At 37.5% G+C, this 11,759-nt stretch overlaps 1 non-coding gene across 1 annotated transcript; it reads right to left on the bottom strand.

Moving 5' to 3' along the window:
* Positions 1-905: 905 nt before the first annotated feature.
* On the bottom strand, positions 906-1,009 carry LOC138824106 (U6 spliceosomal RNA). Its single transcript, XR_011370994.1, has one exon. It is a non-coding gene; the product is annotated as a U6 spliceosomal RNA (small nuclear RNA).
* Between the last annotated feature and the right edge of the window lie 10,750 nt (positions 1,010-11,759).

The raw sequence follows: 11,759 nt of genomic DNA, 5'->3' as shown, positions 1-11,759 counted from the left end.
TAAATAATGAGTACATTTCCTAATAAGCATTGTTCCCTCCTCCCACCATCCCTTCCCTCCCACCTCCACAAATACACTCCCCTCCCCCTTCCCCTGCCTAAATTGTAAAGTTCATTTTTCAACAGAGTGTCTTGTGCATCTCATTGTTACAATGGGTTAACCTGTATCCCTATTTAACCATTTTGTATTTCCCTTCCCCTCGCCAAATTAGAGAAACGTATGCACAGGATGTTGGTTTACCAACTTCAAATACAATGAAAACAGGGGTTATAGTGTGGGGGAGGAACATATACAGAAACAAAAAAAATCACATCACACATCATAAGTACATTAGAAACAATAACAAGAAAGTAAACAAATACTTGTGTCCCTATCTTAGGGTTCATTTCCCTTAATATCATCTGATCTGCTCATATGCACATAGCTTTTGATGTATTCTGCTTATCACAGACATATATTAGTTATTGAAAATAAGGGAAACCATGGGACCTATGTTTCTTTGGACTTGTTTTACTTCACTTAATAAATTTTTTTCCCAAGACTTTCCAATTCCTAACAAATTGGGCGATACCATTCTTTCTGATGGAGGCATAGAATTCCATTGTGTATATACACCCATATTTTCTTGATCCATTCATCTACTGAGGGGCATCAGGGTTGGCTCTATATCAGCTATTGTAAATAATGCTGCAGTAAACATAGTTGTGCTGGTAGTTTTAGTATGGTCTTGTTTGTGATCATTTGGGTAAATGCCCCAAAGTGGGATTGCTGGGTCATAGGAGAGCTTTATATGGAGTCTTTTGATGAGCCTCCATATTGCTTTCCAAAGTGGTTGAACAAGTTTACACTCCCACCAAGAATGCAGTAGAGTCCCTGTAGCCACATACTCTCCAGCATCTGTTGTTGCAAAAATGGAACATTTCACTAATTTGCGTGTCAGCCTTGCTCAGGGGCCATGCTAATCTCTGTATTGTTCCAATTTTAGCGTATTTGCTGCCTAATTGAGCACAGAACATTTTTTATATGTAAAGTGTAATTGATTTTCTTAAACTAGACAATTCAAAAAAAGTAAGCTCAAAAGATTTCTTGTGAAATTTTAGAACCATGTATTTCTTTTTTTTTAGCAATACAACAAACTGTTAGTACCATGTATTTCTTACATAAGCACACATTTAAGAAGAAAGTCAAGATTGGCATGTCAAAAACAAAATAATTCCAGATATTTGTTGTTCAAGAGATGTGTAGGAGAAGGAATTCAATTATTCTATACAAGGCACCTGTCATAATGAACACTGCAGCAAGTGTTAAGGTTTGTTAAAAGTGTTAAATGTATTTAATTTTGGGTATTTGCTTATGTATGGCAAAATTAGGACTGTTTGGCAGGTCATAAACTTTTCTATAAAGTATTTAAGGTTTATGGTAGCAGACATATGGTACTAATTATGTACATTTCAGAGTTTATAGAAACATTACCAATAAGAAGTTGCAAAGTCTTTGCGTAAAGAAGCAGAGTGAAGAGTTAAGACTTTGTTAACTACATAGTTTCTGTTAAATTTTTAGGGCTTCCTTACTTTACATGTTAGTGAGGAACAAATGATGATATAAGCCATATACAAATGATGAGATGAACCATAAAAAGTAATCTTCGTGGATAACTTTAAAGACTACTCATAGCCTATAAAACTCTTTTTAAAGGGCTGGGAAGTTGGCTCAGTGGTAAAGCGCTTGCCTTGCGTGCTTGAGGTCCTGGGTTCGATTACTCAGCACCCATAAGCAAAAAAACAATCCAGAAGTGGTGCTGTGGCTCAAGTGGTAGAGAACTAGCCTTGAGCTGAAGAGCTGAGGGGCAGTGCCCAGACTCAGAGTTCAGGCCCACGACCGGACCCAAAATAAAAACCCAAACAAAATCCTCTGTTTGAACATCATAATCTTGGCCAGTTTTAAATGCACAGGAATATGAGAAAATAGTAAAATATAATATGTAGAACACTTCAAATACTGAAAACACTGGTAATTGTTTTTTTTAATTTTATTAATCATTAATATTTAATTTTCGGTTTTCTTTATTTGTTGCATTGTTTCCCTTTTTGTAATATAATACAACTGTTTATAAGTCGTCATCAGGAGGTACTTTGAGAAGCTTACTGGGATGGCCAAAGATTTTTTATAGGTGCATGTGAGTTTACAAAGAAGAAAATTAAGAACAAAATATTTATTAAAAAAATTATCAAGTACAGTCTGAATCAGGAGGGATGAAAAATGTCCACACCCAAAATCTTAGCCCTCATCTGAAGCGGTGGTATTACAGAGTTGAGACCACAAAAGTGAGAGACTGTTTTTGTGGTTTTTTTTAAAATATTTTATTTTATTTTATTTGAGAACATACTGTACAGAGGGGTTACAATTACATGGGCAGGATAATGCATACATTTCTTACCAAGCATTGCAACCTCCTCCTTTGTTTACCCTTCACCTCCTGTGTTTTTTGTTTTTGTCAGTCGTGAGGCTTGAACTCTGGGCCAGAGTGCTGTCCCTGCACTCTTCAGCTCAAGGCTGGCTCTCTACCCCTTGAGCCATGGTGCCACTCTGGTTTTCTAGTGGTTTATTAGAGATAAGTCTCACGGACTTTCCTGCCCAGGCTGGCTTTGAACTGTGATCCTCAGAACTCAGCCTCCTGCATAGCTAGGATTATAGTCGTGAGCTGTGGCACCCAGCATTGTTTTGTTGATTTTTATTTTGTTGGTCATGGGGCTTGAACTCTGGGGCCTGGGTGCTGTCCCTCAGCTCAAGGCTAGCGCTACCACTTGAGCCTTCGTCTTTTTCTACTTCTGTGGTGCTGAGAAATCAAACCCAGGGCCTCATGCATTGCAAGGCAAGCACTCTACCATTGAGCCACCTTCCCAGCTCCTGAAAGACTGTGTTTTAAAAAATCATCTAAACAACATTTGCTTTCTGCTTTGGGTTATATAATGAAATATATGAATATCTTTTTATATTTTTGTGAATTGTCATACTTCTAAATTTATACTAACTTCAGCCACTTTATCCTTTTCAAAGTCATGAAATATCTCTGAGAAATTTCTTCTGGGAAAATTGTATTTGCACTTATAATTTCTTCTGAGTCATTTTTATTTTTATTTATTTTTTATTTTTTATTGTGAAAAAACTGTACAGAGGGGTTACAATTACATGGGCAAGATAATGAGTACATTTCTTATCAAGCATTGTAGCCTCCTCCTTTGTTTCCCCTTCCCATTCCTTCCAAGCCTCCCCCCCTCACCCAGTCCTCCCCCCAACCCCCCACCAAAGTTGTAAAGTTCATTTTCGACATGACAACTTGTACTTCTCATTGTTGCAATGGGTCCATCTGCATCCTTATTTAAACGACTTGTTTTTCCCCTTCCCCTCCACAAATTATACTGACATCAAATACAGTGAAAGCAGGGGTTATACTGTGGGGGAGGGACATACAAAGCAACAAAGAAATAATCATATAAATGAGTTAGAAACAAATGCATGAAAGAAAAAAAACATTTAAATACATATCTTAGGGTTCATTTTCCTAACATCACCTTATCTGACCTTTTATGCTTGACTCATACATATACTAACTATTGCAAATGAGGGAAACCCTGGCACCTATGTTTCTTTGGGCTTGGCTTACTTCATTTAATATAATTTTTTCCAAGTTGTTCCAGGCCCATATCAAGCACTGAAATAGAAACAGCAATAAGAGACCTCCCATCTAAGAAAAGTCTAGGACCAGATGGTTTTACAGTGGAATTCTACAAGGCCTTCAAAGCAGAGCTCACACCAATACTCCTCCAACTCTTCAATGAAATTGAAAGAGAAAGTTCACTACCAAACACATTCTATGAAGCTATCTCATCCAAAAACCAGGCAGGGACTCATCATTTTTATTTTTTATCAAAATCATTTTATATTTTATGTTGATGGGTTATCATATATCAAATACCTTCAAATGTACATGTAGAGTCTAAAGATAGCAGTATGAATATTCTCATACAGCTCTTGTTTATCTGTTATGTACTTTCAGTATTATGTTACTTCTCTCTTTCACCGTTTTTCATTCATAGTCTTTCTCTTTCATACTCCATGTCTGCTACTTAGAATTTCTGCTGGTCTTTTATCCTTCAGGATCCACTGGTTTTGTGGGAACATGATAGGGACCAACAGTTTCCCTTGCATTCTTTAAGAATTCTAAGAGTGACGTGATATTATTCTTTGCCATTCTAAATGGCAAAACAACAGATCTAGGAATTCCTTTTCACTTTTACTTCTATTATAAATTTTATCTCAAAGGAATCATTGGGATAGATAAGATATTTTATCTTGTGACTTAAAAGTTCTTTTTCTTTTACAAACAACCTTTTTCTTTGATTATCAGTAAGTAACTACATGTAATGAAAACAAAGCTATCCTATGGTAAGTAGACCGAAGTTGTTCACAGGGATGAAAAACAAGGTAATGGGGCAAGTGAGAACAAAGGATACCCATCATAGAGCACAGCTCCTCAGAGCAGTTTATCATGTACACTTTGTGAGAATGACAATGTGCTGGGAACTATTGATTAAATCACTGAACACTGATTTATATATATGTACATATATTTGCATATGTATATTTATTTATATATGCATATATGTATGCATATGCCCTTATATATGTACACACGTATGTTACTATACACATAAATTCACACATACATATACACATGTATACATGCACACATGGAGAAAGACACATATTTACAGCCAACACAAGTTTCACTAGTTGTTGAATATGCCTTAGATGGAATATTTGAAACAAAATATGTTGAAAATGTATTTGTCTCTATTAGTTCTTTTACCACTCCTCTTATCTCTTAAAACTGGTAGGTTTTGACAGATTTGACTTGCAAAATGCAGTACAAGTCACTCAGAAATCTCAGTAAGTAAAGAACATATCGTGTTTCCCAGCTCCCTACAGAATGCTTGCTCTTACAGACATTCTCAACAACCAAAGTAGCAGGAAAATGCCCTGGTAAAAAAATAAAGTTATATATCTCATTGTTGCAATGGGTCCACCTATATCCCTAGTTAAATGATTTGTTTTTTCCCTTCCCCTCCAAAAATTATACCTACATCAATACAGTGAAAGCAGGGGTTATACCGTGGGGGAGGAACATACAAAGCAACATAGAAATCATCTTATAAATATGTTAGAAACAATTTCATGAAAGTCAAAAAACCAAAAAAAAAATTTGAATACTTATCTTGGGGTTCATTCCCCTAACATCAACTTATCTGACCTTTTCTGCTTAACTCAGACATATACTAGTTATTGCAAATAAGGGAAACCATGGAACCTATGTTTCTTTGGGCCTGGCTTACTTCACTTAATATAATTTTTTCTAAGTTTTACCACTTCCTAACAAATGTGGCAATGTCATTCTTTCTGATGGAGGCATAGAATTCCATTGTGTATATATACCACAATTTCTTGATACATTCATCTGCTGAGGGGCATCTGCGTTGGTTCCATATCTTAGCTATGGTAAATAATGCTGCAATAAACATAGTTGTGCTGGTAGTTTTAGTATGGTCTTGTTTGTGATCATTTGGGTAAATGCTCAAAAGTGGGATTTCTGGGTCATAAGGCAGCTCTATGTGGAGTCTTTTGAAGAACCTCCATACTGCTTTCCAAAGTGGTTAAACAAGTTTACACTCCCACCAACAATGTACAAAAGTACTCTTCTGTCAACATTCCCTCCAGCATCTTTTGTTATTAGAGTTCTTTATTATAACCATTCTAACTGGGGTGAGGTGGAATCTCAATGTTGTTTTGTCGAAAAATGAGCTTTACAACTTTGGTGGGTGGGGAGATGACCAGGTGTGGGTGGGAAGATGGGAAGGGATGGAAAAGGGAAAGAAAGAGAAGACAACTATGCTTGATAAGAAATGTACTCATTATGTTGCCCATGTAACTATAACTCCTCTGTACGGTATTCTCACAATAAAAATAATAAAATTATAAGGCTCTAAATGGCATCCTTCCTTGAGCTCTTTTCAAACAGCCAGCATCAATTCCCAAGCAGATGAAAGAGTCCTCAGAAGACTGGACCTCAGATCAACATTTAACCAACCCATGTGAAAAGTCCTATGAGAGAAATGCTGGCTGAGGTCTGGCTGATTTCCTGGCCAAGAAAATAAGAAAAGAAGAAAGTATTTTTAATGTATTAAAGTTTGAGAATAATTTGTAACCTGTCAATAAATGTGTAGAACACAACTATACCAACTGACAAAAAATGATGTGCTCTTGGACTTGGTGAGTGATTTTACATGTGTTTACATAAGTAGAATCAGCAAAAATCAAGCCAGCATTTCTTCATTTAAGATATGAAGAAAGGATACAGGTTGACCCATTGTAATAATGAACTGCACAAGACACTCTATCAAAGAGGGGGTGGAGGGATGAGTTGGGGAAGTGTGAAAAGAAGGGATGGTAGGGGAAAAACAAAGGAGAGGGTGCTCAATAAGAAATGTACTCATGCTGGGCACTGGTGGCTCAGGCCTCTAATCCTAGCTACTCAGGAGGCTGAGATCTGAGGATCTGATTTAAAGCCAGACTGGGCAGGAAAGTGTGAGAAATTCTTTTTTTTGGAGGGAGGGGTCCAGTTGTGGGGCCTGAACTCTGGGCTTGGGCGCTGTCCCTCAGCTCTTCAGCTCAAGGCTAGCACTGTACCACTTGAGCCACAGCGCCACTTCAGGCTTTTTTCTTTTTGCTTATGTGGTGCTGAGGAATTGAACCCAGGGCCTCAGGCATGCAAGGCAAGCGCTCTACCACTGAGCCACCTTCCCAGCACCCAAGAAATTCTTATCTCCAATAAACCACCAAAAACCAGGAAGTGGCGCTGTAGCTCAAGTGGTAGAGTGCTAGCCTTGAGCTGTAGAACTTAGGGACAGCACTCAGGCCCAGAGTTCAAGCCCTATGAACGACAATAGAGAAAAAATGAGAAATGTACTCATTACCTTACTTATGTAACTGTAACCCCTCAGTACAGTATCTTTACAATAAAAATATATATTAAAAAGATACGAGGAAAATTTCTGTACTTATAGGAAGTTGTATTTGTCACATCAGTAAGGTATTGGTTTTAGGACCAGAGGCATATTACACTTTGGATAGTCAAATTCTCTATGTGAACACAGCATATTACTTACATTAGAATCTGCCCACAACCTAGTACAGAGTAATTGCTATGAAAATTTTTACTACATTCTATGTTTGTAATGAAAAATAAAAGTATATGCACTATTAATAGATACAATTTTTTTTCAGATAATTTTTGCCCACATTTTATGGATGGAATTAGGGGAGCAATTTTGAAAAGCACAAATTTCATCACCAAGACCAGTCTGCAAAACAAGGAGCTAATACAGCATCACTGAATAGTATGGAACTCCAAGGAGAAGTACTTGAATTGACAGTATCAGAAAGTGTAAGCACACAAGAACTTTTTAGAAATGCAGCTGCTAGATTTCTCATGGAGAGCTTTCATAACACTTTGTGAAACACCAAGTCAGAACCTCACTGAAGTGTAGATGGATTTCCCTCACCTTTCTGTCATGCTCAGTCATTATCAATCAACATATAGCTAATCTTGAATAATCCTCTAATAACAAAATATTGATGGAGTATATATATGCAGAAAACCTGGGAAAGCTAAATTTTTTCAATTAGGACAGTTTGTATTCTATGATCCAGCAGAGTGGAAACTAGGTAAGCATCCATTTACAGTCTTCTGAATAATTCTGCTTCTGACCACATCAGTTATTTATCCATACCTGTGCTGGAGTGAGCGCTTTTTAAAAGACTTTAATGATTTTAAATTTAAATTTAAATGTGGAATGAAATTAGTTTCAATAGTGCATTACATTAAGATATTTAGAAACAACTGAGAAACCTAAAGGTCTATAAGATTTTTTTTGGAAGTGAAGAGATATTGGAATTTCTTTCTTTATATTTTAAGCAATTTGCAAAAAGAATTGGCAAATAAAATTTATATTTGCAGCAGACTTGACACTTATTAAATTTTGTATGGTAAAGAGCACAGCCTCAACAATATGTCAATGCTATCCTCTTATTTATCTTTAAAGGTTTATGCTTCTGGTCTCTTAATATTAAAACAAAACTTTTTAAATCTTTAGCTAGTAGTCCAAAGGGTTTTGCTTCATCATGTCAGTGTTGAATAGAGTGTATATATGTATGTTGAATAGAGTGTATGTACACTTCAATGTACAATACATCTGGATCATTGTCAAACTTTCCACTTTTCTTCCTTCCCTTATCCCAACCCAACCTATCCCTTCAAGTTTTCTATTTATATTCTCACATATATACAGAAGTAGGCCCTGAGAGGAGACTCGATCTGGGACAGCTTCTTTCCAGGCTTTGCCTTTGTTTGGGGGATTTTAGGGAAAAAAAAACCCTCTAAACAAGGTTAACTCGACCTTGGCTCCAACCAGCACAGTTCTTGGAATGGAAAGAATGCCTCTATGCTCCCCTCCCCTTAACAACCTAACCCACCTTGATTGTTCAGTGAAAGACTGACACATAAAACAGGTAGGTTGTAATCTGGCTCCAACTGGTGACACCACGTGCTTTATGGTAAACCCTGCCTTTTGCACATGCTTACAGTAAACTCCACCTATTGGCCATCTGTGTGTGGTCTGGTATGACCATACAATCCTTTGTGTGTGTTACGATCCCATTGGTCACCTGCGCATGACCAGGCTCGACCTCATGGATTTTGTCTTTACAAACCAAAGAATGGGGGCCGCTCAGGGTCACAGTATCAGCTCCCGAGCCTGTGCTGAGGCCCTGGCTGGTCAGTGTAGGAACCTCAATAAAGTTGCTTCCTTATTAACAACTTTGTTGCAGTAGAGTCTGTCACTCTGGAAGATTAGGTGGGCTTGCCTGCCCTGAGTAGGGGGTCTTCTTACTACATTTAATGGGGGCTTGTCCAGGATAGAGCTGAGGGGGTTTGAAGTCCCTGGCCAGGAGGACAGTATGTGGGCACTTAGCTGTTGGAGAGAAGTTCCGAGAAAAGCCTCGAGGTAAGCATGGTGGACCTAGGTAGAGAAGGGAGAAGGCGCCAGAGTGAGGCCAAAAGTAGTGTGAGGCTGGACACAGCAGAGTCCCCTACGGCTGCGGAGTTCCAGGGACGCCTGGACCCCTCGATTCCACCAGTCCTAGCAGTCCTAGTTGGACGGGGGCTTGCTTAAAAAGTAACTTTTGGTTTTGGGATCCCTCCTCATTCTGTGTATAATCGTGTCTGTCTGTGTCTCATTTTGCTTTTGCTTTTGCTTGCCGTATTTGTAATTGGTTTTATTTTCCAGAAAAAATATGGGGCAACGTGAGTCTGCTCCTGGGACACCCCTAAACTTTGTCCTAGTTCGTTTAAAACAAAAACAAAAACTGCTGGTTCTGCTTTGGTAACTTGCTTTTTTTGTCAATTATGAAACTGCCACCGACCACCTGCAAGTGGCCCCATTTGCAAACACCATTTACTGAAAAGGCTATATTTTTTCCAATATAGTTCTTTAGCTCCCTTACTGAAAATTAGGTGGCTATAGGTCTGTGCGTTCATTTCTGGGTCTTTAGTCCTATTCCATCGGTCCTCAGGTCGGGTCTTGTGCCAGTACAAGCTCTTTGGATTTCTATGGTAGAGTAGAATTTGAGTAGAGTTTGAGTAGAGTAGAGTTTTCTATGGTAGTAGAGTTTGAATTTTGGTATTTATCTTCCTCCAGCACTGTTCTTTCTACTCAGGATTTTTTTTTTTTGCTATTCAGAGACTTTTATTGTTCCATATGAATTTTTAGATTGCCTCTTCTATTTCATTGGAGAATGAGGTTGCAATTTTAATAGGTATCTCATTGAATTTGTACTTAGCCTTTGACAGTATTGTCATTTTCACGATGTAATCCTCCCAATCCAGGAGCATGGGAGGTTTTTCCCCTTGCTTAGTTCTGCTTTAATTTCCTTTCTCAGGTTTTAAAGATTTTGTCATAGAGCTCCTTCACCTCTTTTGTTAAGTTCATTCCTACTATTTTATTTTTTGTGGAACTATTATAAAAGGGGGTGTTTTCCTAATTTCAACCGTGTTCTTCTCATTATTGGCATACAGGAAAGTCATTGATTTATAGGGTTAATTTTATTCCCTGCTCCTTTGCCAAAGTTTCTGATCAGCTCAAGTAACTTGGGAGGGAAGTCCATGGGATTCTTTAAATACAAGATCATGTCATCTGCAAAGAGGGAGAGCTTTACACATTCTTCCTTATTTGGGTCCCCTTTATGTCTGCATCTTGTCTTACTGCTGTAGCTAGGCATTCTAATACTAGTTTAAAGAGGAGTGGGGAGAGTCGACACTCTTGTCTCATTCCTGAATTTAGAGGAAATGGCTTTAATATTTCACCATTAAGTATAATGCTGGCTGCAGGTTTGTCATATATAGCCTTTATTATTTTGATGTATGTTCCACGGATTCATAGTTTTTCCAAAACCTTCATCATAAAGGGGTGTTGGATCTTGTCAAATGTTTTTTTTTGCATCTATTGAGATAACTATGTTGTTCTCATCCTTGCTCTTGTTAATGTGATGAATTATATTGCTTTGCATATATTGAGCCAGATTTGCATCCCTGAAATGAATCCTGTTTGATCATGGTGTATGATTCTTTTCATGACTTGTTGAAGTCGATTGGCCAACATTTTGTTGAGAAGTTTTCTGTCAATAATCATCAAAAAATAGGTCTATAGTTCTCTTTTTTGATGAGTCCCTGCCTGGTTTGGGGATGAGGGTTATGCTGGTTTCATAAAAAGAGTGTGATAGTGAATTTTTGCTTTGAATTTCATTAAAGAGGTGGAGAAGTATTGGTGTGAGTTTTGCTTTGAAGGCCTTGTAGAATTGAGCTGTAAATCCATCCAGTCCTGGACTTTTCTTGGGTGGGAGGTCTCTTATTGCTGCTCTATTTCCATGCTTCATATGGGTCTGTTGTTTTAAATCATCTTGGTTAAGTTTGGGCATGTCAATATTTGCTAGAAACTAGTCCGTATCTTTTAGATTCTCAAACTTATTAGTATAAAGGTTTGAGAAGTATCCCCTTATATATTATGAATCTTGGCTGTTTCTGTAGTTATATTTCCACTGTCCTCTCTTGAGTTTGTTTATGTGAATGTGTTCTCCTTTTTTCCATTCCATAGGATTTGTTAAGGGTCTGTCAATTTTATTTTTTGAAGAGCCATCTTTTTGTTTTGTTAATTCTTTCTATAGTTCTTTTTTGTACTCTAATTCATTTAATTCGGATTTAATTTTATTTGCTTCCATCTACTGGATTGGGGTTTGGCTTGTTGTTCTTTTTTCAAAGAGCTTTAGTTGCCTCATTAAATTGTTGGTTTCAGATTTTTCCAATTTGGTAATGTGCAAACTCAGAGCTATAAACTTGCTTCTGAATACTGCCTTTGCTGTGTCCTAGAGGAGTTGGTAATTTGTGTGATCATTTTTTTTGAATATCATGAACATTTGAATTTCCTTTCTAATCTCTTCCATGACCCACTGGTGGTTCAAAATTGTGTTGTTCAGCCTCTATGTGTTACAGTATTTACTTTGGTGGCTTTTGGTATTGAATTATAATTTTATTCCCTTGTGGTCTGAGAGAATGCAGTGTATAATTTCAATGTTTCTGAATTTGGACAGAT

The sequence above is a fragment of the Dipodomys merriami genome, unplaced genomic scaffold (genome assembly GCF_024711535.1).
Source record: "Dipodomys merriami isolate MVZ:Mamm:240054 unplaced genomic scaffold, mDipMer1.0.p SCAF_1252, whole genome shotgun sequence".
Lineage (NCBI taxonomy): Eukaryota > Metazoa > Chordata > Mammalia > Rodentia > Heteromyidae > Dipodomys > Dipodomys merriami.
Note: the sequence above shows the minus strand (reverse complement) of the source record. Positions and strands in the feature narration are given on the sequence as shown.